Source organism: Apis florea, unplaced genomic scaffold (assembly GCF_048593485.1).
Source record: "Apis florea isolate Af1SG1 unplaced genomic scaffold, ASM4859348v1 contig_3493_pilon, whole genome shotgun sequence".
NCBI lineage: Eukaryota > Metazoa > Arthropoda > Insecta > Hymenoptera > Apidae > Apis > Apis florea.
The window spans coordinates 3,557,501-3,582,103 of NW_028256772.1; the positions used below are offsets into that span (position 1 = coordinate 3,557,501).

At 49.2% G+C, this 24,603-nt stretch overlaps 1 protein-coding gene across 2 annotated transcripts in view; it reads left to right on the forward strand.

The window, feature by feature from the left end:
- Positions 1 to 24,603, forward strand: part of LOC100869985 (protein bric-a-brac 1) — a 168,853-nt gene that overhangs the window by 92,007 nt on the left and 52,243 nt on the right. The gene's annotated exons all lie outside the window — the stretch shown is intronic.

Below are 24,603 nucleotides of genomic sequence, written 5' to 3' on the forward strand. Positions count from 1 at the left end.
TTCGCGGCGGAAAATCTTAAAATATGTTATACTTGCCACGCCATCGGTCAAAGGTCGCGAACAACTTTCCACGATATTAACCCGCTTTCCTTCCCGTTCCAGTTCAGTTTCGAGTCGTGGCAATATTCGAAATACGACGCCGGCCGTCGATCTTTCTTTCTTTCTTTCTTTCTTACTTTCTACCCTTCTTTTTACGCAACGATCCAAGACTCGTTTTCGTCCCTTGGCACGAAGTCGGCTTATCAACAGTCGTTCCATCTCTCGAGCTTGAATAAGCAATAATAAAATTTTAACGTCTCGATCAGTTGGATGAGGGACCCTACTTTAATCCGATCCGAGGTAAAAGTGATCGCGTTCCTTTCACGAGGGCGAATCGATTTTTAATCGTGCAGGGAGAACATTTCTCCTCCTCCTCCTAATCGTGATTACATATTTCTTCCTCGACAAATTTGGAGGAAAGTTGGGGTGAATATTTCATTGCCGGCAGATCTGATTCCTGACAAAGTTCAACGCGTAAAGTTTGAATTGCTCCGGAAACACAATCGGGTCATAGAATTTTTAAACGCGAATCCTTTTTATTTTATATCGACGCTCGCCATTTCTCGTGCAACGCGATATATTTTCGACAACGCATCACAAGAAACAATAGCTTAGCCTCCTTGATTCTTCTAATCGTAACGCGTCTTCCTCTTCTCGTAAATGAAAACAAACGAAGATTTGTTATTACGTTTTCCAATCCACGGAAAAATGATAACTCGTATCGTCCACTTCACTTTAAAATATTATACAAGATTATAGATATAATAAGATTATTACAATACAAAATCTCTTTAAATATCGGGACGAATATCGGGGCCGACCGACGTTATAACTCTCGTCGTGACAAACTTCTCTTCCACCGCTCGAAAACTCGTCTCGCGGTGGAACGTTTGCATCGCCGTCTATCCAACGAAACACAGATATAAAACACGAAATATATATTAATGCCTGGCAGTTTCTTCGCGAACGGGGTGGCGTACCCGCCGCCGAGATAGCGAGAGTCTGGGGGAGAAAAATATCGTATGAATCATTTATCAGTCTGGCTGCGTCTCTGCGTCCGTGTGTGTGTGTGTGTGTGTGTGTGTGTGTGTGTGTATGCGTCCTTCGCGCGAGCCGCGTCGACGCCGATGCTTGGCGGAGAGAGACAACGCACACCCCTCTCTCCCCTCTCGACACAAACGCGCCAGTATCCTACGCGATCTTACGCGCGAGAAATCGCTTCTCTCTCTCTCTCTCTCTCTCTCTCTCTCTCTCTCCCTCCTCTCACTTTCGGGGGATATTCCCGCGAAATTCGAATTTCTCGTACGCGTACGAGAACAATCCCCTAATCGATTTATTTTAATTCTAACACAGCGACTCAGCTCGTGTCAACTTTGCGTTGTTTCGAGAGAGAAAAGAAAAACTACTGCTACATCGGCCGTGTGTATCTTCGAATATAAACAAAAAAAAAGAAAAAGAGGAGAAAAGATATAGTAGGGGAGGCTCGATTAAGATGGAAGCGATCGTGTCAGCAGGGTGAGTGGCGTTAAACGGGTCGCGATTTAATCGAAACATCAAAGGCGACGGGTATTCTAGTATTGGGCGAGGAGGCGGGGGAAGAGATCGATTGATATTTCAGCTTTGCATTTTTTACACGTTCGACCTCCTTCGGGGAAGAGAGAGAGAGAGAGAGAGAGAGGGAGGGAGGAGTTTTCGTACTTCGGGACGAAGTATTCAAGAAGCGGGCGACCTCGAAACGCGTTTTTTCATCGCGTGACTGGGCGAAATTTCGACTCGACTCCCTCCCTCCCCTGTAAAACTCGTCTCAAACGCTCGTTAAACGCTCGAGGCATGCCAACCGCCGTCACAACCGCCCAGGCATTAGAGGAACCAGGCAAAGTGTCGTCGCGATTCCACCTTTTCTCTCCTCCTCATAACTTGCTGGCTTCTCCTCGTGCCCCTTCTTCGCTACAATATATCCGCCGCCTGTGCTATTTTTTTCGCGTTGTCGCGGCGTTGTTCGTCGGTCGCAAGGAGAGCGGGCCATATCCATCCGGAATCCCGGATACGGAATCGAAGCATCCCGCCACCGGCAGCCGGACGCTTTATTGCGATTTTTATATTTCATTCCGGTTGGGGTCCAGCCCGATCAAAAGCACTCTGCAGTATGCATGGGGATCTCCCGTCCTCCACCTTTGGTACTTTGGTCGTTGCGCGGGGGAGGGGGGCGGGGGCGTCGAGGGAGGAGGGGGTGGTAGAGAAGTGGGCAGGAGGATACGTCGATGGGAGGGGGATACGTCGTCGCCCGACACGACTGACAAAGATCGACGACTGTGTGTCCGCTGCTGCTGCTGCTGCTTCGAGAGGGGTGGTAGTGGCGATGGTGGTGGTGGTGGTGGTGGTGGTGGTGGTTGCGTAGGGTGGTGGACGGCATGGAGGACGGGGGACGACGAGGAGGAGGAGGAGGAGGGGAGGGGGAGAGAGGAAACACCAATTTTTCACCCTCGAATAAAATTATTATCGACGAATGAGTAAGTGGGTTGCAGGTTATCGGGTAGGAGGAGGAGGGGGAGGGAGGGAGGATGGGGAGGGAAGCGTGACGGCGGAAGGGCCGGAGGGGGAGGAGGCTCGCGATGTATGGCGTTTGAAAAAGCTCGCGGCGGCGAAGGCGAAAGAAAGAGGGGACAACGCCGGCCGACCGGCCGCGAGAGAGAAAGACCGCGCGGCCGGCTATTTTTAATATTTAAAATTTAATTTACAAAATGCCACTGGCTTGCCCTCTTCCGCGTCCGAGGCTGCTCTGCTCTCTCGCTCTCTCTCTCTCTCTCACACACACACACACACTCTCTCTCTCTCTGTCCTTCCCTCTCGAGCTCACCCTCGAACGCAATCGTTACGGGTTTCGCTCTCGCTCCACGACCCGCTCTCTGTTTCGCACTCTCTCTCTCTCTCTCTCTCTCTCGTCGCCTCCTTCTTTCGCCGCCCCATCCTCGCCACCCTTCGAGCCTCTTCCCTTTAAACCTCTTTCGCTCTTTCGACACGCTGACATCCTTTTGTCCGCTCTCGCTATCTCTCTCTTTTCTCTCGCTCCTTCCGTCGATCACGTGGCAAAGAGGGAGAGGGAGAGGAAAAGAAAGAAAGAAAAGAAAAAAAAGGAGCGGTGAAGTCTTAAACGAAACGATGGAAAATCCGATTGCTCGGCTTTTCGCTACGTTATCTGTGTTATCTCGTTCCGGATCGCACGTCACGGAGGAGGAAATGCGGGCGGGAAACGAGGAGGAGGATGAGAAAAGTCAGGGCGAGCAAACTACGTTTTTACGAGTTTTATATATATATATATACATATATATATATATATATGTGTGTGTACTCGATTGTCGCCCTCTTTCTCTCTCTCTTCTCTCTCTCTCTCTCTCTGTTCCTCGTACGCGTTCTCGAAGAAGGGCCCGGAGGGCGATTATTTGCGCGCAACATCGGTGTCATTGTTATCGTCGTTGCCGTTTCTCCCGCTCGTTATTGCCATCTCGCGCTATGACAATTCCACTTTTATCGATCGTTCCGGCCGGACGACGACGACTACGACTCGACGACGACGACGACGACGACGACGACGCGACGCGTACTATCCGCGCGTCTCTATCTTCTTCCTTCGCCTCATCCACCCTCCCGCGTCGTTCTGTTTACGGTGCTCGTCGCGAGGGAGATAGCAGGCGCCTCGGCGAAACTTAAGCGGTCGTGTACCCTTAGGTATATGCGGTACACGCCTTCGCGTGTACCTACATAATACGATGTAAGTTACGACGCGCCATGTAACTTTGGCACTTTGGACAATAGCTGCGTCTCTCCGCGCTTTCTCTCTCTCTCCTCCATCTTCTTCCACTTCCTCCGAGTCTTTCCCCCGACTCGTCGTGTACCTAGTGTGTACACTCTTCGCCGAGAGAGAGAGAGAGAGAGAGAGAGAGAGAGAGAGAGAAGGTAGGCAGAGGTACAAACGACTGCTAAATACTCAACGACGCGTATCGCGCCTTCCTAAAGAGAGGCCGACCTAGCCCAACCAAACTGGAATACGATCACGATCCACGTGCACGCGTATCGTGAAGCAAGAAAGAAATCTTTCTTTGTCTTACTTATATAGTGATTTTTGGGACACACTTTTTCTTTTCTCCTCCCTACCCCCCCAATCAATTCTCTCGTCGAGTCGATTTCTTCGATCGGATCGTGGACGTGGACGTACATCGCGAACAGAGGCGAGTAGCAGCGAGTTGGCACGCGGATAATTCGTACGTGACGACGCGGCGGGGATGGTCAGAGGTCAGAGTCGTGAATCGCGGTGTGGCGTTGTGAGTTAGTCGCGTCAGAGAGGCATTGACGGGGGGGAAGGGGGAGAGTAGGGGGCTGGCTGTGCAGGGTGCCCGTAGGTGGATGGAGAGGCGGGGGAGGAGGGGGGATTGTACCGGGCCTCAAACGAGCGACGTATCTCTAATCCAACGCCATAGAACTGACCGGTGCTATTTAGTCTGAATTGTATCGGGTAAAGCGAGAGTACCGTGTAGCACCCACCGTGGTAACACCGTGGCCCTCTGTCGATCTCTGGTAACTCCGCCGTTTCGGTGCCTCCTCTCTCTCTCTCTCTCTCTCTCTCTCCCTCTCCCTAGTCGGTTCACAATTCTCTCTCTCTCTCTCTCTCTCTCTCGGTCGCTCGCTCTCACGCACCTCTCGAATACCCTTGTGCAACCAACGGTCCCTCGGCCTCGTTCTCTCCGTTCTCTTCGACCGCCCTCTCACCCCCGTGGAATCAATTGCGGTCGCCATGACTACCGTAATGGAGATCCAGGACCAGGAGGGTGCCTTTTCCACGGAAGGTTGACCAAAGCGTATCCCGTAATGCCTACACGTCAGGACGAAATCAAAGACCGACGGGGATCCGACGCATCGTCGACCACCACCTCGATCCGTGCGCGAAACCTCCGCACCCTCTCCTTCGCTTCACCCCTCGTTTCTCCTCTTATTGAGCTCGATCGCGCGGAAAGATCGGCCGCTTTTGACGCGGAACCGGAACGCGGCCGAGAATAAACGAATAAATTTGTGTCGCTCGCCGCTCGTCAATCCGCCGCAATCCCTCGCAAACCCGGTCCGTTCCAACTACTAGGAAAAGGAGAGAAAGAGAGAGAGAGAGAGAGAGAGAGAGAGAGAGAGAGAGAAAGAAAAATGAAGGGGAAAAACAAGGATCCAATTTTTCTCTCGTACGCGATCCAGGTCGATTCTGATCGCGTCGAGAAAGCGCGATTTGAAACGAATGAAAGGGAGAAAGATAGCGAAGGAGGAGGTGTTTAGCGAGAATGGAGTCGGTCGGTGAGATTGGCGAAAGGGGTTTGGCGAAAAGGTGTACGCGCGTGTCTTGCCTTACTCACGTAACGCGCGTATCCGACAAAAGGCAGGTTGGGATCACGCGATCGGAACAGCCGGTGGTATATCAACCCTTTTCTCTGAAATCAAATTCAACTCGGCCCTCTTCCACCCTCTCTTGCCGTGCCGCCTGCTTCCTTTCTCTATCGGTTCCGCGGTTCTTCGCCATTACATTCCTCTCTCTCTCTCTCTCTCTCTCTCCGCTCTTCGTTTCTTCGTCCATCCGTTCATTCGTTCGTTCGTTCGTTCGTTCGTTCGTTCGTTCGTCAGCTCGTCCGTCCATTCGACCCACCGTTCTAGATGTAATTACATAATGGTTTTACGTGCACCCTCCTCCTCTTCTCTTCGCTCTCCCCCACCCCGAGAATTTGCTTTTCTGTCTGTTGCTTCGTCCTACCTACCCCCTTATAACCATCTATATCCTCCTCCGCGTGCATACACAGGGAAACGGGCAAACAGGCAGCTAAGCGGACTGACGGTCAGGCAGGCAGAAAGACCGCACGCATATACGCAAGCGGGGCAGGCACGCACGCCACGCATCGACCCTCCTTTTCTCTCTCTCTCTCTCCTCCCTTCATCCCCCTCTTGATGCAACGGTAGAAATACGTAGCTCGCGGTTTATCAATATTGCACGGTTGCTTACACGAGGGAGGAAACAACAGAGAGAGGGAGAGAGGGAGAGAGAGAGAGAGAGAGAGAGAGAGAGAGGGAAAAGGGAGAAAAACAGAGCTCTCGTTAAAAAACCTGTCATTATTCTCCTAGCCTCTTGGCGATGGTGCTCGTTGATCGGAAAAGTCGTTCATCCCCTTTCGATCGTTAATGCCGGATGAAGGCGAGCAAAGGAGGAATCGGGGAAACGTTTACCGGCCTCGCGAAGACTTACGCTTACGCGCCTACGCTTTTTCCCTACTACTACGTTTTTTCTTTTCTTTTTCTTTTTCTTCTTCTTCTTCCTCTTCCTCCTCTTTCTCTTTCTCGTTCGACCCAGTTCAAAGTCGTCGCGCCACTTTTTCCGCGATCGGCCATAAAAATTTTCTTCTTCCCGCGGGTGTGGAAAGTGTGACAGAGAGAGAGAGAGAGAGAGAGAGAGAGAGAGAGAGAGAGAGACGAGCGGGCCGAGAAAAGTTGTTGCGCGATTCAAGAAGCGAAACACGCGCGGCGGAACGAGCGAGGGAGGAAGGGAGAGAGGGAGGGAAAAATCCTTCCTCCCGGGCTGGCGAAAGGGTTAAAACATAGGGGCCGATGAAAAATTCAAGAGGATTTCAGTGGCTGAAAAACATTGTTTAGCCCCCTGGTAGCTCCGGTCCGAGTAACCGGTTCATCTATTATTTCCGCGACACCGAGTAGACGCGTCATGCGAAACGTTGCCCGTCCGGCCTCCTCGCTCTCTTTTTCCCTTCTTCCTCTTTGCAAGTTTGATCGCGTGGACAGCTTTCTTCGCACTCTTCGAATCATGGCGTCTCGTTTCACCGTGCCATCCTCCCTCCATCCACCCTCGTCTCGTCGAAAATTACCAGGGGAACGCGTACAACACCCTTTTTCTTCGATTTTCGATCGATCAGAAGAATCCTCCTCGATCGATCCTTGATAATATACTATAATAAACGATCGATAATTCATTCCTTCCTCTTTTTCATTTCCTCTCGCGTCGATCATCGTTGATCCAAACACTGGAACGTGTTCGAAAAAGAAAAAGAAAAAGGTACGTACGTATCGCGCAGGGGGAGAGGGTAAGGTGTAAGTCGGGACTCACTCTTAAATCTTTCGGAGCGTAGTAGAAACTCTATTTATTCTTCGAGCGAGGCTTCTAAAATTAGGCGAAAGCAGGAGCTAGAATCGATAGCAGCACCTAGTGGTAGTAAGGGTGGTGGTGGTGGTGGTGGCGGCGGTGGCGGTGGAGGCGGAGGAGGTTGGTGTATAGTTGTCGGTGGTGGTAGTGTTGTTGTCGGCGATGGTGGTCGTGGGGGTGTATCGTGGCGCGATATAGAGAAGGTCGGAGAGTAAGCAACAACGGCAGCCAACCACCCTGCCGCCCAACTAAATTAATCTAAGTAATTCATGTCGAAGTTTGTTCCGCCGCCTAGTGTATGCGTATGCGTGCCGGCTCGACGTGTGCACGCGCTTTATCGTGTGTACACACCGGCTACACCTGCGTGTGTGTACGACGCGCGCGCACACGTACACGAGGACTACGTAAATACCTACGACTCGCGCGACTCCTTCCCACGACTCGTTCTCGCCGCCACCACCACCACCACCACCACCAACCACCACCACCCGACTCTTCTCGCCAATTTTACGCCGTTTCGCTTTTTCGCTTCGTCCTTCCTTTTTTCCTTCGTTCCGTGGCGTCGAGTGGCAACATTATTCTCGTACGATGCGAGATAAATCAGGAAGACAGAGACAACGATCAAAAATCGTACTACGCCTTCTTCTTCGCGGGGGAAATTAAATACTTCACCGATATTTCGGTGTATCGAGCGCGTAATCGGTGCGAGAACTTAGCGTCCTCGGTCGCTAAGTGAAAGCGGCTGCGAAGGTAGGGGGTAGCTCTCGAGAGACTCTCCACTAACTCTGGAAAAGATCCAATTGGGAAAGGATAAGAATCAGCTTCCCGTTCGATTTCGCGCGAATCGAGTTGAAATCAAGAAAACGATTTACTTTCTCCCTGCATACAGATATCGATAAATTCGTTCCGATTCGAAAATTAAATTTAAATTATAACTTCGGCACGAATGGATGATAATAAATAACGGCGATACTTTTATATTTTGTTTAAATGAATAACAGATCGTATCGTGTGGAGGAATAAAGGTATCGAGAAGAAAGTTTCCATTCGATGGGATCGACTCGTAAAGTGCGTGCGTGCGTGCGTGCACGCACGCACGCACGCACGCACGCACGTTCACTCTAGAACACTCGAAATAGTTTGCCACGTTTTGCCGCGTCTAGCCGTGGCTAATGGAGAGATTTTATCGCAGTCGATGATAAAGTGGCGGGACAGTCGTTGAGCCACGCGTTCGTTCAAAAGCTCTCCTCGAGAATGGTTGGCGAGGGTAAACATCGGCTGGGAAGTTTCTCGGAAACTCGGCCTTGAATGTCTTGCGCGTTTCTTGCATCGAATATGCCGTGAACTCGTGCGTCACGCAGAGGAGTGGAGAGGAGGGGAGAGGAGACTGTCCGCGAGAAACTTTTCTCGTTATCGACCTGTGCGGAAACGCGCCTCTCTTCCTTTGCAATTTACGCGTCCAATCCTTTAATCGTTTGAGAAAATATATAACTCGCAAAAAGCAACGCGATTCTCTCCCTCCGCCAAATAGACTGAAAAACAACCTGCTACCTAAATACGACGACACCTTACAACACCTTACTACACCGCACTAACACCGCTCGTCCAAACTTCAACGATGTATAATTATCTCGAGTTTCGACGATTCCCTCGCTCTCTGCTGCCCGACACTACTATTTCTTTCTCGCTCGCACTCCCGTTACATCCATCCTTGTCCATCCGAGTCGAGTCGAAACTCGAGCTCGGGGACAATTTCTAAAGATCGTTATCTTGATCGTGACCATTTCAACGTCGATTCTCTACGTGCTAAAATTTAAACGATCATTTTTTGTACACGTTCAACGGCAAACACAATCGCCCATAATAGTAATCGCTCGTAATTGAGATAAAACGAACGACGATTTCATCCGCAAATTATCGCGTGTAAAGAAAAAAAAAAAAAAAAAAAGGAAAAAAACTTGTCGCGATATATTTATAGCTGTGTTTCGAGGCATCGCGTTTCCAGCTCGACCGAGAGAATACTACGTCACGATCGTTTTCGAAACTGGACTCGGAATCCGTACACACACACACACACACACACACGCACGCATGCACTCGTGTCGACTCTCGAAGTATGAATGGACGCGTTGGAGACGTGGAAAGTGGCATTCACCGAGGTCTCGCGATCTCGTAGGAGGCGAGGAATCGAGTTACCGAGTTGAATGGTCGCGTTCACGAGATTTCGCGTGACGCGTCCTCCCGTTAAGTTCGAGAACCGTTAATTATAATCGGGGGATTCGCTGGGGGGCACGGCGCCCCACCCCCTTTCTCTCTCTCTCTCTCCCCCCTCCATGATTTACGAGGACAAAACGACGGAACTGATTTAGAAAATGGTCGATTCGTATCTTCGGAATCGGGGCGGTGGTCGTTGCCTCGCCTATAAATAACTAAGCTCTTCTCTCTCTCTCTCTCTTCGTCGAGTAACCTCGAGTTTGTGTGATCGAGTGATTCTCACGAAGGCGCGAGAAACCGTGGCCGATAATCACGCGACACTTTTGCGACGCTTCTTTACGTCCCGTTGACCGATTCTTCGAATCTCTCTCTCTCTCTCTCTCTCTCTCTCTCTCTCTCTCTCTCTCTCTCTCTCGTATTATTCGAGCCAAAAGCGTTCAAAAGCGGAGGATTAAAACGGCCGATGTATCTTCGTAGAGGAGAGAAAGGAGGAGGAGGAGGAGGAGGAGGAGGATTTCGTCTACGAGAGATCGATCCTCGCGAATTAAAGCCCCGTCTCGTGTTATTAAGTAAGGGGGAAAGGGGGGGATTTGTTCGCGACTTACAACATCGCGGTGGAACGTTGATCGATCGAGGCGTTCGCTCGAATCGTGAACGGAGGAATGTATTGTTTAGGCGAGGCGTATCGATTCGAGAAACAAAGGCCTCCTATTTTTTTCCCCGTAAAAAACCCGCGTTTACACGCGATTTTTAAACGCGTTGTTACGACCACCACCCCCGCTTTATAACGACCGATCGAGGTAACTCGATATATCCGGTATTGTATACACCACACCACACCGTTCGACCGACTTTCTAAACTCGAGAATTAATCTCTCTCGAAGCGGAGGAAGAGGAAGAGAGAGGGAGAAAAAGAAAGAGAGACGCGGTAATTCGATTGGAGAAGAAATAATTAAGGAGAGACGGTCGAATTCCGATAACAATCCCTCCCCCTCCTCCTCCTCCTCCAATTGCTTCGTTCCTCTTCTTCTTAAAGGCGAAAGTGGTTCTGCATCGAAAGTAGAGGGGAGGATGGAGGGAGGGGGGGGAGACAAAGCGATAAAAGTACGTGTTTTACGTGTTACGCGCGCGTGTCGGCCGCACCCGTCGCGGTTCGATGCTTTACGAACGAGAAAAGAAAAATGGCGGTGGAGGAAATAGATATTAGCTAACGGGTCTAACCTCTCTCCCTCCTCCCCTGCCCCGTGGTTATGGAATATATATATATCTGTAAAACGATTCTCGAGAGCCTTCACCCGCTTCAGGGTGCGGCGATTCCCGACCCGACCGCTCTTTTCTTTCGCCCGCTTCTCCTTCCTTCCACCCCCTTCCTCCTTCTCCTCAGACTGCCAGTCTGTTCACTCCTTCTTCACCCCTTTTCAACTCGCCATTGTTCCCTTTCTTCTCCTTCGCGATCTTCCTCTCCTTTCGCTCGCCCGATTCACGCGTTCCCCCTCTCGATTCATCGTCGATTTCTCTCACCCTCTCGTGAAACAAGCAGTTCGCGTGACCGACCGAGCGAGGGAAACCGAGGAAACGCTCGCAAGGTGGTTTGTCCTCCCTCTATCCCCCTCTATCTGAAAAATCAGCTATGCCTCGATGGAACAAATTGACCGCGAACGAGGTCTCTCTCTCTCTCTCTCTCTCTTCCTCTTTTCTCAACAGAGTGATAGTATTTATCGTTCTAGTAATCTAGGGGAAAATGTTTTCATCGTTCCTAACAAAAAGAATCTGTAGGAACATTAGATCGAACGTTTCTCGATTCGATTTCTCGAAATTTTCGAATCTGTTGAGAAGGAACGAAGAAAGAGAGAGAGAGAGAGAGAGAGAGAGAGAGAGAGAGAGAGGAGCTCGGTGTCGCTTCCCTGATTACTGTCTTTGTTTCGACAAGCGCGTTGAAACGGCACGCAACGTCGAGAACAATATAATATATATATATACAACTTTTACGAGTTGGCTTTTACGGCCACGTTCCTCCCGACGTTTGCACGTTGGGTGTGCAACACACTTACACGGCCCCGTCAAAAATTCGCTCGTGGGGAGCAAGGGAGCCGTGCGTCGCGTTTAACGAGCGTTACGCGTCGCGAGGAAATCGGCGAAACCAGGATCTAGTCCCCTCCAGGCACCTTTAAAACTTGGTCTAACTAAATGGCGGGGGGAAAAAAAGGGAGGAAAGAAAACCAACGGCCGCGACAACCAACAACCGCCAACCCCAACTTGCGAGGTGACACGCGTGGCTAGATGAATGAATGGATGTGGTGAGGAGGAGATCCGCGAAAAATTCTTGTAACGTGGGAGATATCGGTAGGGACGCTTATTTTTCTTTTTTTCACCGAGAGACACGGCTCGCCCTTTCGCGGGAAGGGTTGTAAACGGGATCAGCGGTCATCACAGGTCGTTGCTTGTCAACGACGCGTGGACGAATTATTTATTCTCCTTTTTTCCCCGCCTCCAGGAGAGCATAGGTAGGTGGTAGCGTGGCGATGGCGGAAAAGTAGGAAATCCTGTCGAAAAGATTAGAACACGGCCGCGCCCGTGTCCAAGTAATACCAGTCGGGTAATATCTCACCATTAGGCATAATCATCCCCTTACACATCCGACGAGCACATCCACCGGAGTCAGCCGGGCCCCCTAATGCCTTATAATTTATAACTCACCCCCATCTCCGCCACCTCGTCTACGCCCATCCAGCAGCCCCCTTCCCTCGCTTGGCCTTCTCCTTCTCTTCTCTTTCGATACGGCGTTGCGTCGAATCTGGAAAAAAAGGAAAATGTACACGCGTTAAAAAAGAAGGGGAATGGATCGTGTTCGTGGGAAATATTAGATTATCGAAGCGGGTTTCTCTTCCTTCTAAAAATGCAAATCCATCGATCCAAATATCGAAACATGAAATCTTGAGAAATGAAGAATAAACTGGCTAGATCGGGCTAATTATTTTTGAATCTTCGAATCGAAACGGATGTGACTGGAAGAAAAAAGAAAAGATTCGAAATGAAATCGTGAGAGAGGAAGAAAGAGAGGCGAGACGCGTTGGTGGATAATATCGCAATATAAACATGGAAAGATTTACAAAAGATTTTATACTGTGCCTCGTATACGTATAAAATTTTCTTCATCCAATTCGATCATGTACATCGCAACACACCCTTTTCTATCCTCTCCCTTCGAGTATCAGAAAAATCGTCTTCTCGAAAAAAAAAAAAAAAAAAAAAAGAACCGCCGAAGATAACCGCGACGCGGAACGTAGCCGCGCAATAATTATTCCCCGTAGGTGTATAAACACACACACACAGTCTGAAGAACGTACACGCGGCGGCTATATTACTCTCGAAATTTCGAAGGCGGGGTTTCGCTCGGTCGATCAGCATTTTAAAATAGAGCTATTTTTAATTATGTCGGCTTGCACTCGTGGTGATCCGCGCGGCACGGATAGAGGAGGAGGAGGAGGAGGAGGAGGAGGAGAATACAGGCGGCGAGAATCCCGAGAGAAAGAGCACGAGAGAGAGAAAGAGAGAGAGGACGGAAAGGACGGTCCTCTCCTCCCGACGTATCGTCCCTCTGTCGCGAAGCCGGTCGCGGTATTCGTGCGTTTATCCACCTACGGCACGACATATTAAAAATCCGCGCGCGCGGACTCGCCGAGCGTAGTACTCTCCCGGGCTCCCGATCTTTTCCGCAAACACGGAATTATATGTAAGCCCTAAGACATAGACAAAGGGGAGGAAGAGCGCAGCAGCACTCGCAAGCTAGCTTCCCCCTTCATTTCTCTCTCTCTCTCTCTCACCTCCTCCACCTCTCCTTTCCCCCTCCCCTGAACGATATATGCCTACGTTCGCTAGAGGCGCGTGTACAGAGGCCGAGATCGTGTCATCCATGTACGTCCTGTATACCCCTTTGCCCCTCGAAAACGTTAAGCTTGGCAGCCGGTACACAAGGCCTTAAGCCGCATCGTCGCCGATCCCCTGGCCCCTTTTAACCACCCGTCCGTCCCTTAGTCCGGCTCCTCTTTCTCTCTCTCTCTCTCTCTCTGTCTCTCCCCTCGTAGGTCCGCGCGGTGTTGCGCGATACACGGGCGTCACGAGCTCTAGCTATCCGGCGGGCACTGCTCTTACCGCCTTAATGCATTCGGCAAACATTCGCCAAGCGTTGCGAACGGGTCTTTATTTACACTACGGATTCTTTTCGTTCGCGTAGAGGAGGGCCGCCTCCCCTCCTCGATCCTTTTTTGCGCGCCCGTCCCCCTTCTCGTTCGCCTCGTGTCGCCAACAAATATTCGCCGGTTGGTTGGTGTTGTTCGATAGAACGGAGCGAATCTATGCACTGGATGGAAATTGATCCCTCGGTGAATATCGTCTAGAGAGAAACTTTAATCGAGAGTAAATAGATTCCAAGAGAGATTCCCTCCTCACCGGTTATTATTAGCCGACGTGACGAGAATATCGCGGTCCGGGGTTAGAAAATAACCCCCGGTAATCGGTTAATTTCGCTTCGAGGAGCTTTCGATTCTCACGCCGTCTCGCGTCGAGCGCTTGCTTTCTTCCCGATTAAAGGGGATTATATTCCTAAATTTTTCTAGTAATCTTTTTTTCTTCTTCTTCTTCTTCTTCTTTTTTTTTTTTTAGTTAACGTGGAAATCGACTGTGAAAATCGCTTAATCGTCTTTCCGTTCCAGAATTTCACTTCGCTCAAGCAAGGATTTAATCCTTACGTAGGACGACCAATTATTTTTCCGCGAATTATACACAAGCGGGGAAGAAGGAGGGGAAACGGACACGTGTCGTATGTAGAGAGATCGTCCAATGTTTCATTCAAAGTCCCCCATCTCGAAGAAGAGGCGGAGGCCTGATGTCTCGTTTAAATCGTAACCGGCTTATCGCTCGCGCTTTTTCAAAAAGCGTCGTTCCATCCACCCCCAATCCTCCATTCTCTCATTAGACGAGCCGTGTCGATCGTGTTGTCGTATTTTTCCGTCTCCTCGACTAAGATTTTCCACGTTCCACTTTTCACTCTCTTTCCTGCCCTCAATAGAAGAGAGGGAGGAGAGAGGGAAAGAGCGAGCAACAAAAGGGAGGAGAGAGAGAGAGAGAGAGAGAGAGAGAGGTGTGGGATACACGTTTTGAAGCAGCGAATCCGACGCCGTGCGGCAAATTTGACGTATTGCATGCGCGTCAAATTGACGTACGTCAACGTGCCGCTCGGCTCTCTCTCCCCTCCTCCCCCTCCTCGCCGCCAATATACGTTTTGTTCTAATACAGCGCGCGTTATAGGGGCATGAAAATCGCCGCAACAGCCGGGGTAACATTATCGGGTGTATATCGGTCGGTGAAAAATCGGCGTGGAAAACCGAGTGGAGCGTTGTGTCTGGGGGAGAAAGAAAGCAGCAGGTGTCTTAGTAAAAATAGGAGGAGAATGGATCTGTCGCGCTTTTTTGAAGGTCGATATAATAACACCCCTTCCCACACACGGGTGGGAAAATATCTCTCTTTTCGACGACGAATATTAATGTTGTAGTAGGCAAGGAATAATTAGATAAAGAGATATTAAATTATTCGAAAAAAAAAAAAAATAGGTCGAGCCTAATATTTTCAGGACGAGATTAAAAATTTCATTTTTAACGGGGACATTCCACGTTGCTGCTATCGTCTTCGTCTCTCGACTCTCGATGGACGGGTATTAGGAAAAATTGTAACGAGGTTAAAATTCGTATGAAGATTACGCATTGAGGGGAAGTGGATTCGTCTTGGTCGTCTATTGGATCGTTTTTTTTTTTTTTATAAGTATTCTTGAAAGAAAGCGGCGAGTTAAAAAGGAAATAACAATTTATCGATTTAATTTATTCCCGATCGATATTGTATTATAATCGCGTATACGGGAGGACGTATTACGTTCGATCGAATCGAATATGCATTTAGAAGAATGATTTGAAAGAAAAAAAAAAACAATTAAATCAAACACGAATTTACATCGTTTCGAGCGAGAGAACTCGGAAGGAAATCAAGAACGAATTAATTATTTTGTGTTATTTTAATTTTACAAGCAATTTCAAAAGGAAAGTAACGATGAAAAAGCAACGATTTCGTTCGCAAGTTCTCGAGCATCACGGACGATCACGGACGAGGAAAGTTCGAAACGAAACGCGTATCATCCTTGAACACGACGTTACACCCTATGTTGTCTATCTGTCAATCTTTTTTTTTTTTTTTTTTTTTTTATGAATATACGTTTTTATTTATTTATTTATTTTTTTTTTTTACCAACTTCAAATCAAAGAAATCCCCTAGTTCTCGCAAACTCGACAAGACGCGACAAGCTGCGAAACTCGAAAGCTTTTCTACGTTCGTATTATAAACGATTCCCTAAAAAATTCATCGCTGAAATAATTAAAATCTCCCGTTTTTCTCGTCGATTACATTTTTGTGCGGTTCCACGCATGCCGACGATATCATATCGTGGTAAATTAATTCGTTTCGATTTAAAAATAAAAAAAAAAAAAAAAAAAAAGGAAGGGGAAAAAAAGAGGGAGGGAGGAGGAAAAAAAGGGATTATAAAAGTTTCGTGGCAATGCCGTTGGAATTAAATGTGGAAAATTACATTTAAATTAATTGTTTTCGTACGCAATCGCGGCGTACGAACCAACGATCCCGTTCTCCTCCCCTGTTCGCGCCACGCGTTGTTTCTCGGTACACTCGGGGCTTCAACTCGGGGCCGGCCTGTAAATCATCGAGACGGATAAAATGCGCGATACGTGGAAAGCGAAACATCCGCACCGATCGTTTTCCAATTCCCCCCTGAAACGGGAGAACGCGAAGTTCCACTGCTTACCACTTCCTCCCGGAAACGTGTTCCTTCCCGAATCAAAAAGAACCGTATATCTATCGCGTCTCGAAGGGTGGTATCTTCGTAGCGGTGCTAGCCCCGTTATATGAGCGGGAGAAAGACGGAAGATTCGCGCTCTCCCCGACCGACGAACCGAGGAGAGACCAGGCAGGCTGGTCGGCTGGCGAGGGATAACGCGATGCAATGGAAATCAAGCGCAACCCCTTACCGCGGATTGGGTATATACGAACCATCGGCCGATGGAAGCCATTATCTTGATATGCTGGCCGAGCATCGAACCGCTCTCCTCGTAGCCGTATAATTAAAGTTGCTCGCCGGTGAGAGATATAAAGAGAGAGCAAATGCACGCGTATACACGCACTCTCTCTCTCTCTCTCGTTCGTCTACGACGAGACGTGGAATCGCGTGTAGCTTATGCCTATATATACATATCAGCGAATAGGTTGATTCCAATATCCTTTTTTTTTTTTTTATCCCAAAGACGTATATAGGGATACGTATAAGTCGATGCGGTCGCGCTCTCCCTTTCTTTCTCTCGTTGTTCGAGGAGGAAGAAGAAGAAACGGCGGGTTTCTGGACGACGGGTGTTACGATCTTGATCGTGGTAGGCGACGTAGGCGACGCGTAAAATAGGACGAGGAGGAAAGAGGAAGGGTGTCGCCTAATAGCGGCAAATTACGCCTTCTTACTTCTTCCGCGGAACGCGCGGAAGAGGGTAAAGAGTGGTGGCGATGGTGGTGTGGTGGTGGTGGTGGGTAAGGGCGGTTGCCGCCGAGTAACTCTCTCTCTCTCTCTCTCTCTCTCTCTCTCTCTCTCTCTCTCTCTCCGTTTTTATTTCCACCGTTTCGTCCATCATCCTTCCCTTTCCTCCCTTCCTTCCTCTCTCTTTTTTCTTTTTTTCCTTTTCTTTTTTTTTTTTTTTTTTTAAGTATTCCGCTCAAGAAAAACAGCCATTAGCGAGAGTTTTCGCTTTTCGCGCAAAACTTTTACTCCGTCCTCCGTAAATTCTCCTCCCTTTCTTTCTCCGCGAGGCGAGGCGAGGCGAGGCGAGGCGAAGCGAGGCGGCGGGTGCCGCGAGAGCGCGAGGGAAGAAGGATGACGAAAGTGTGCGGCAAGGGAGGAGGAGGGAGGAGGAGGAGGAGGAGGAGGAGGAGGGCAGAAACGAAACGGCCGGGGGGTGGAGGGGGTTAACCGGCAGAGAAAGGAGGGGGAGGGGGAGGGGGAGGAGGGCTAGGAAGCGAGGAAAGCGAGGGAGAGAGAGAGAGAGAGAGATTGCTAAGGATGGCGAGGGAGGAAGAGGAGGGCGGATGAGAAACTCGAGCGAAACTCCAACTTTCGTCCGCATTTTTCATCGTCTATAAATTCTTATTTATATGCGACGCCATGTTTCCTTTCGATTAGAGCGCGCTCGAGCCTGCCAGCCGGAGTTTCCAGAGATATCGAGGCAAATTTGTCAAAGCGTTTTGCGGCACACGGATCGCGGAATCGGCCGCCCGACGCCGTTCGAACGCAACGAAATTGCCAAAGTTGCGAATATTCGTCGCTGTAAAATTAATGCATCACGCTTTACTCGCGCCTCGCTCTCTTTCTCTCTCTCCCTCCCTCCCTCCCTCTCTTTCTACAGTATATAAGTGTGCTACCGACCGTTCTGTTTCTCCCGATTTCCCCGCCTTGCCGTCCCCCACCTCCGCTGGGATTCCCTCGGTCGGTCATTTTCTCCCTCTTGCTCTCGCTGTCTGCCTCTTCGACTCTGTCCCTCTCTCTCTCTCTCTCTCTCCCCCCCTCCCTCCCTCCCTCGTTTAACCCCTCGCGCTCTTCACCCATCTCCGAAGCGGACGAGAGCGAGTAGATAGGCACATTTACGCCGACGAGCCAGGCTTACGTTCCTGTACGAGTGTATTTACGTAGAATTCGATAGTACGCTCGATGCGAGGCATCCTCGCACGAAGGGTGGAGGAGAGAGAGCTATCGAATAGGTCATTAATCAAACCACACCCTCGCGAATAGGCACGATATACCGGGCGTCTTTCGCGAAAAGTATCATCCCTGATTCTCTCCAGTTTCCACCGTTTTAAAGCGAGCTTTTCCTCCGAGGCAAAGGGAGCAAGCATCCTATCTACGTCTCTCATATTCTTTCTATTCCCGAGGAAAAATTAGAGAGAGTGAATCAAACGGCGGATCCTCCCTCGTGGCGGATCCTGGCGTTGTTCGCTTAACTCGCTTCAAATCGGTGGTAAATTTTACGCGCGTTCGCTCTTCTCCGGTATATAGCAGGGATCCCCGCTGGATCCTCCCCCTTGGTTGACGCGCTCGTAGTAGACACCGTAAAGAGGGAGTGTAAAATACTTTCTCGAGAGCTGGTCGAAACGTTTCGAATCTTCAATTCTCTCCCCCGTGTTTATCATTACAGTTTTAAATCCGAAAATTTTCAATTTTTTTCGTATCGGTTTCGAGGGAAGGAAGATCTTCTCGCGTCATAAAAGTCGCGTACGTAACCCGAATGCGGAGAAGGGTGGATCGAGCTGAAAGAAGTGCCGCGATCCCGATTGCGGTGCAGGGAGCGCGCACGAGGGGTGGCTTTCGAATTAGCGTATTTGAAACTTGGTATACACCGCTCGATGGCGCGGCACAGTTGCCAAGTGACGTATTATAATATTTCATCCCCGTGGCGCGCGGTTACGCACACCACGCCGGCCGGCAAAGCGTGTTGTACGCGAGCGATTGTGTGCGAGCGGCCGCGCGCGCTCTCGGGGTAGGTAGGCTGCTGCTCCACCCCTTTGCGCGCGTAATACGTAGTACGGCAACACAGCCGTACCAGCCGCGTTTTACGTCTCTCTCGCCGCGCTACGTAGAGACAGTAAGCACGCGTACGTACGAGTAATATCGTTAATTTGTATGTGTTCGAGTTCCAAGGGGGAGCAGAACCACCCTAATATATTCACGTGCGCGAATAGGATGTACAGTCGGTGCAAAATGCATCCGCCGCCGTCGCCGTCGCCGTCGCCATCCTCCCCCTCCTTCTTCCCCGCCCTCCAAGAAATTTCGGCGTTATCGCAAACAACGTTTCGTTTCGTTTCGTTTCGTTTCGTTTCGTTTCGTTCTCGTTTCCTCCATGTATATAGCGGCTATTATTGTATACATATGTGTCTAGGATATTACTCTCGCCCCTTTCTTTTCGTTCTTTCTTTCGATTCTTTCCTTGTTTCTTGATCGATTGTTTCGTACATCGAGCGGGGATATGTATATAAATCTTGGAGACGCGACACCTCTCGTCCTCTTTTCTGTATATCTGGAAGGGGGAGGCGAAATTAGGAAATTTACGCAACGCGAGGAGAAGATCATCACCCGAGCGGGAAGCGAAGAAAGAGTTTCTCGTATTCGACGTATCCGAGTGTATCCGTCCGAGGCCAAGCGTTGTGTATCTTTCCTCGGACGAAACGAGACGAAACGCGTCTTCGTGTCCTTCGATCGATAACGAGGAACCCGAGTTCTCCTCGACAAGGGAGACGAAACTCGCCCGCCAATTTTTTCCCCTAATTTCCCTCTTCCACAATATCATCATCATCATCATCATTATTATTATTATTCTAGTAACGTCTCACGTTACCATCCTCCTCCCGTCACCTCCCCCTTTCACGAAACGAGATTTCGTCGAGCAAGAGAAAGGAAAGAAAAAGGGAGAAATATCCGAAGGTAGCCCGATCGGTGTGACGAAACGTTCCCACCGAAACGAACGCACGCGATAAGAGAGGGTGGCTGGCGGAGTAGAGGATGGACAGGGAGTAGAGAGAGTAGGTAATAGGTAGTAGGTAGGTAGGTAGGTAGGTGGGTTAGGAGGCAACGAGTTAAGGCTGGTAGGGGTTGCGAAAGAGGCGATCCTGGCGATCGTGAACGTCGGTGGAGCGGGCGGCGGAAGGTGGCGTTGGAGAATGGTGGAGGAGGAGGAGGAGGAAGGGGGGCTGGTGGTCGGGGGAGGGGGCTCGCAGGACGAGGGGATGAGAGAACTCGGAGGGTCGGGGTGGTACCAAACACTGCTCGCTAGCTCGCGTACTATTGTGTATACTATTGTTCTGGTTGGCTAATATCCAAGATGGCCGCCCAGTTATACCTCGGTTCCGCCGGTGTGTGCGTGTCCTCTCACGGCGTGCACGCCGCGTACGTACGTACGCGCGTGTTGTGGCGCGCGCGCGAGGACGTGGCGTGCAGGAGCGGGCGCGGGGGCGGAGAGGTATGTGCGCGTCGGTGCGCTCAAGTAACGCATAGGCATACGTGTATACGGCGCGTATTTGTGGACGGGGAATTCAGTGTACCGAGCAATGCACGGAGCGATGCATATATACGCGTGAGATAATAGCCATTGGCGGAGCCTTAGCCTCCTCGAGGTATATCGATCTGCCGTCGTCGTTGCCGAACACCCAAGACTTCCTGTTGCGGCGGGCGGCGGCGGCGGGCCGCCAAACACCATCGATGATCTCCTCCACGCCGTGTGCCTCTCTTACCCACGTGGTGGTATTCTCTGTCCATCGTTCTATCTTTCACCACAATTATATTTTCCACGGATTCGATCGTCGTTTCGCATGTTTTCGAGGAGAAAACGGAGAGAGAGAGAGAGAGAGAGAGAGAGAGAGAGAGAGAGAGAGAGAGAGAGAGAGAGAGAGAGAGAGAGAGAAGAATTTGGGAAAATATTCGAGGAATTCGAGTCGATTCCCTCTCTCCTCCTCCTCCTCTCGTGGACGATGGATAGTAGAAGCGTTTGTCACCGAAGAAACGATTATACTCGGCGCAGACGCTCGCCGAGTTGAGCCGCTCGTCGATGTAAATTATTATCCAAGTTTTTCATCGCCGGTACTTTCTTCGTCGCTTGGATAAAACCCGAGTCTCTCTCTCTCTCTCTCTCTCTCTCGGCTTTTCGTCCTTTTTCTCCGTCGAGGCCTGGGCTCGTTCCGCGCCCCGGCTTTCGCCCCCGCTCTGCCGTGTCTCCTCCTCTTTTTTCTTCGTCCTTCACCCTCTCCCTCCCTCCTCCCCTCCCCCCGCACGCACACTCTATTCGCAGAGCCGCGTAGACGCCGGCATAAAATGTAGATTAATATAAATATTCATAAACACCATAAAGTTTATGTCTCGGTAGCAGGAGCGCGAGCGAGGAGCGGAGTCGAGGGGGAGGAGGGGCGTTAGGGTGAGGAACGAGCGGCGCGTTTCGCTCGTCGTAAAAACCGACCCCAGCCTCTCTACCTTTGCACGCCTCGACCCAGCACGGCTCAGCCGCCCCCCGCTCCGCCGCCGTGAAAAGATCCACGGAAAAAGAGAGAGGTGGAGGAGGAGGTGGAGGAGAGGGCTGTCAGAAACGCGAAACACGGGGCAAAGGAAACTGTGCGCGTCGCAGTTCCGACGACTTCGTTCGTTTAACCTTCGAACGAGAGCCGTTTGTTCCGCGCTGAACGGTGGAAGGGACTTGGTTCGTTTCATTTTACGCGGCGAGTTAGTTTTTGGTTGGAGAATGATCCCTGCAACGGCGGCTGCCGCCGCCATCCCTTTTTTACACCGAGATCAAAACAAAAAAGAAAAATTCTCCCCAACCTCGTTCCGTTTCGAAATTTGTTCGAAAAAAAGAAAGAAAAAGAAAAAAAACCTCTCCCGACGCGAATCGTTTCAATCGAGATCGATTCAACGATGTTACGATCGAAGACAAAGGAAAAAATAAATAATGAAGACGATACTTCTTCTTCTTTTGTTTTCTTTTTTCCGGATTCGGAAAGTCGGCGCGATATTCTTATATTTTCCGGACGAGCGTGGCTCGAGCGTGGAAGAATGGAAAACAGCGGAAGGGGATTGGGGGGAAGGCGAAAGGGGGAGGAGTTGCCGTTTGCGATTCAGCTTTGAGCAGCGTTGCATGGTCGCGACACACGCGTGCCCTTATAATTAATGAATTAATGGTCGACTAACGCGATCCTCGACGGAAGCGTGGCATTTTTAATTTTACGACCACGCGACCTAGGCCGCCGCCGGTGCTTTGCACCGACTGGCGTGTTGTGATTTTTATCGGGCAATTAACGCGACCGTGGTGCACGTGTTGCGCCAACGTTCACGCCTCGTTGACCGGTCGCCGACAATTAAAAACGAACCCGAAGAATCGGGGGATCTCGTCCAACCGCGCGTGCCACCTCCTCCTCCACCTCTCCCCTTTCTCTATCCTCGATCGTCCACCGATCATCTTCCACCTCGCCTTATTCTCCCTTCGCAGCCTTCTTCAATCGGCCGAGGCGACGTGCGAAAATCTGGTTAAGCGGGAGGGGGCGAGAGAAAATCACAACGAAGAAACAACACTCATTCGCGGAAACTTTCCGCGTGCAGCCGCTGTAAAACAAACGTTAATTATTCCTGAACACTTTGCGGCTACAACCCACTCCAGACGCGTTTTTACCGGCTCGCGTTATAACGTTAAGTCGCGACAGAATGGGGAGAAGAAATATTTAAAAAAGCGGTGCGCGCGGTCGGAAGGAAAACACATATCGACGCCTGCCTTCCCCCTGCAAAAACCTTCTTCCCCCTCCCCTCGATTTTTCCACTCTCGATACGTTTGTTTTCAACCCGTGTGAATTTCGGGCAAATCTCTCCCCCCTCCCCCCCCCGAATTTCTCCCATCGTTTCGTCGCCTGTGTGTATGTATACGGAGACGGAAAGATAGGGGGGAAGGGAAGAGGGAGGGAGTTGAATATATCGCCGATCTAACCGCATCGAAACTAAAACCTGGAACGATGATAATCCTTCGAGTAGCGCGGATATATATTGCGTATCATCGTTCCACAGCCACGTGTCAACGCGAATTATCTAATTCAAAGCGTGAATTCAACAGTCGATGTATATATGCGTGCGTGTGAGTGTGTGTGTGTGTGTGTGTGTATATATATATATATGTATACCATTCCCGATTCATTATCGGCAGCGCGCCAGTCGTTTCTTTTCCTCTCCGAGGCAAGGCGAGGTGAATCGAATCACTTCGCGACTTCCCTCGGGTCGATGAACCGTTCGTTTAACGAGAGAAGGACACGAATTGGTCGACTGGTTTTTTTAATGCGCTTTCGCGGAATAGTGCTACGTAACGTGTACGTGTGTTTGAATAGGGCGATACGCCTTGCAGTTTGAATTTTGCTTTGTTGATTTATCCCTGGCATGTGTTAAAAATTTCGCGAGAGGGCAAATATTATGAATTCTTGTCTTCCTTACAAATTGACAATTGGTTTCGATTCGAATCTATGACGAAGGGAAATTTTGTAGCAGAAAGTTTTATACCGCCGTATCTTCGATCCCTTTCGAGTCGTCCGTTTCAAGCCTGTGTTGTCCGTGATCATTCGATCTATCCTTGTTGATCGAATCGTTTAAAGTTTTTCAGAATTTTTTAAATTGAAAAAAAAAAAAAACAACCTCGAGATAAATTTTCGAGCCGAGTCGTTTCGAACCAGCGTCCGTCTCGAAAGAATGACGAAAGGTGGAGGAGGAGGAGGAGGAGGAGGAGGAGGAGGAATATTTATAATCGAGCAGAGATTGTTCAATCGAGGCGAAAAGAAAAAAGTGGAATCGAATAACGGGTGCAATATTAAAGAATTTGATTGCATCAATGTCTGACGGATGTAGGTCAGCCCCGGTAGATAAATGGCACACACCGGTAAAATCTTATTTATTAACATGTTCCGTTAAATAGGTTATTTTACTTTCAAGGACGAGGCCGATTCGATCTTTCCTCGAGAACGTCTCTTTGCAACATTTATTTTGAATCCTCTACAAGTAAAGGTAAAGAGACGCTTTGAAATTATTAATTTTAAAACGATCCCGTACGAAATTGAAATACAGAAAAAGCATCTAGGCCATTAGAAAATAATGGTACAAATTGCTTTGACAACGAACGTTTCGAAAAATTCCCCTTTTGATATATATATATATATATATCAATTATAATTTATTTTAAGATTAAAAACAATTTTTCGACATTTTATCAGAGTAATAATATTATTTTTTTTTTCTTTTATATTCGCTATATATTCCATTATAATATTATATTAATTGTATTAATAATGTGCCGACAACGCCAGATCAATCGTAATTCATAAATTTTAATTTGCAAATAAATCATATATATATATATATATATATATAAATTTTTTTTACGTATAATTACGTATAATTCTTTTATCGCGTATATATTAATCTCGCATAACATATATTTGTTTAAAGATAATAAAATTTTCCCCTACATTTTATTTCATAAATCAAAACTTTAATTTAACATGTATTAAAAGTGACT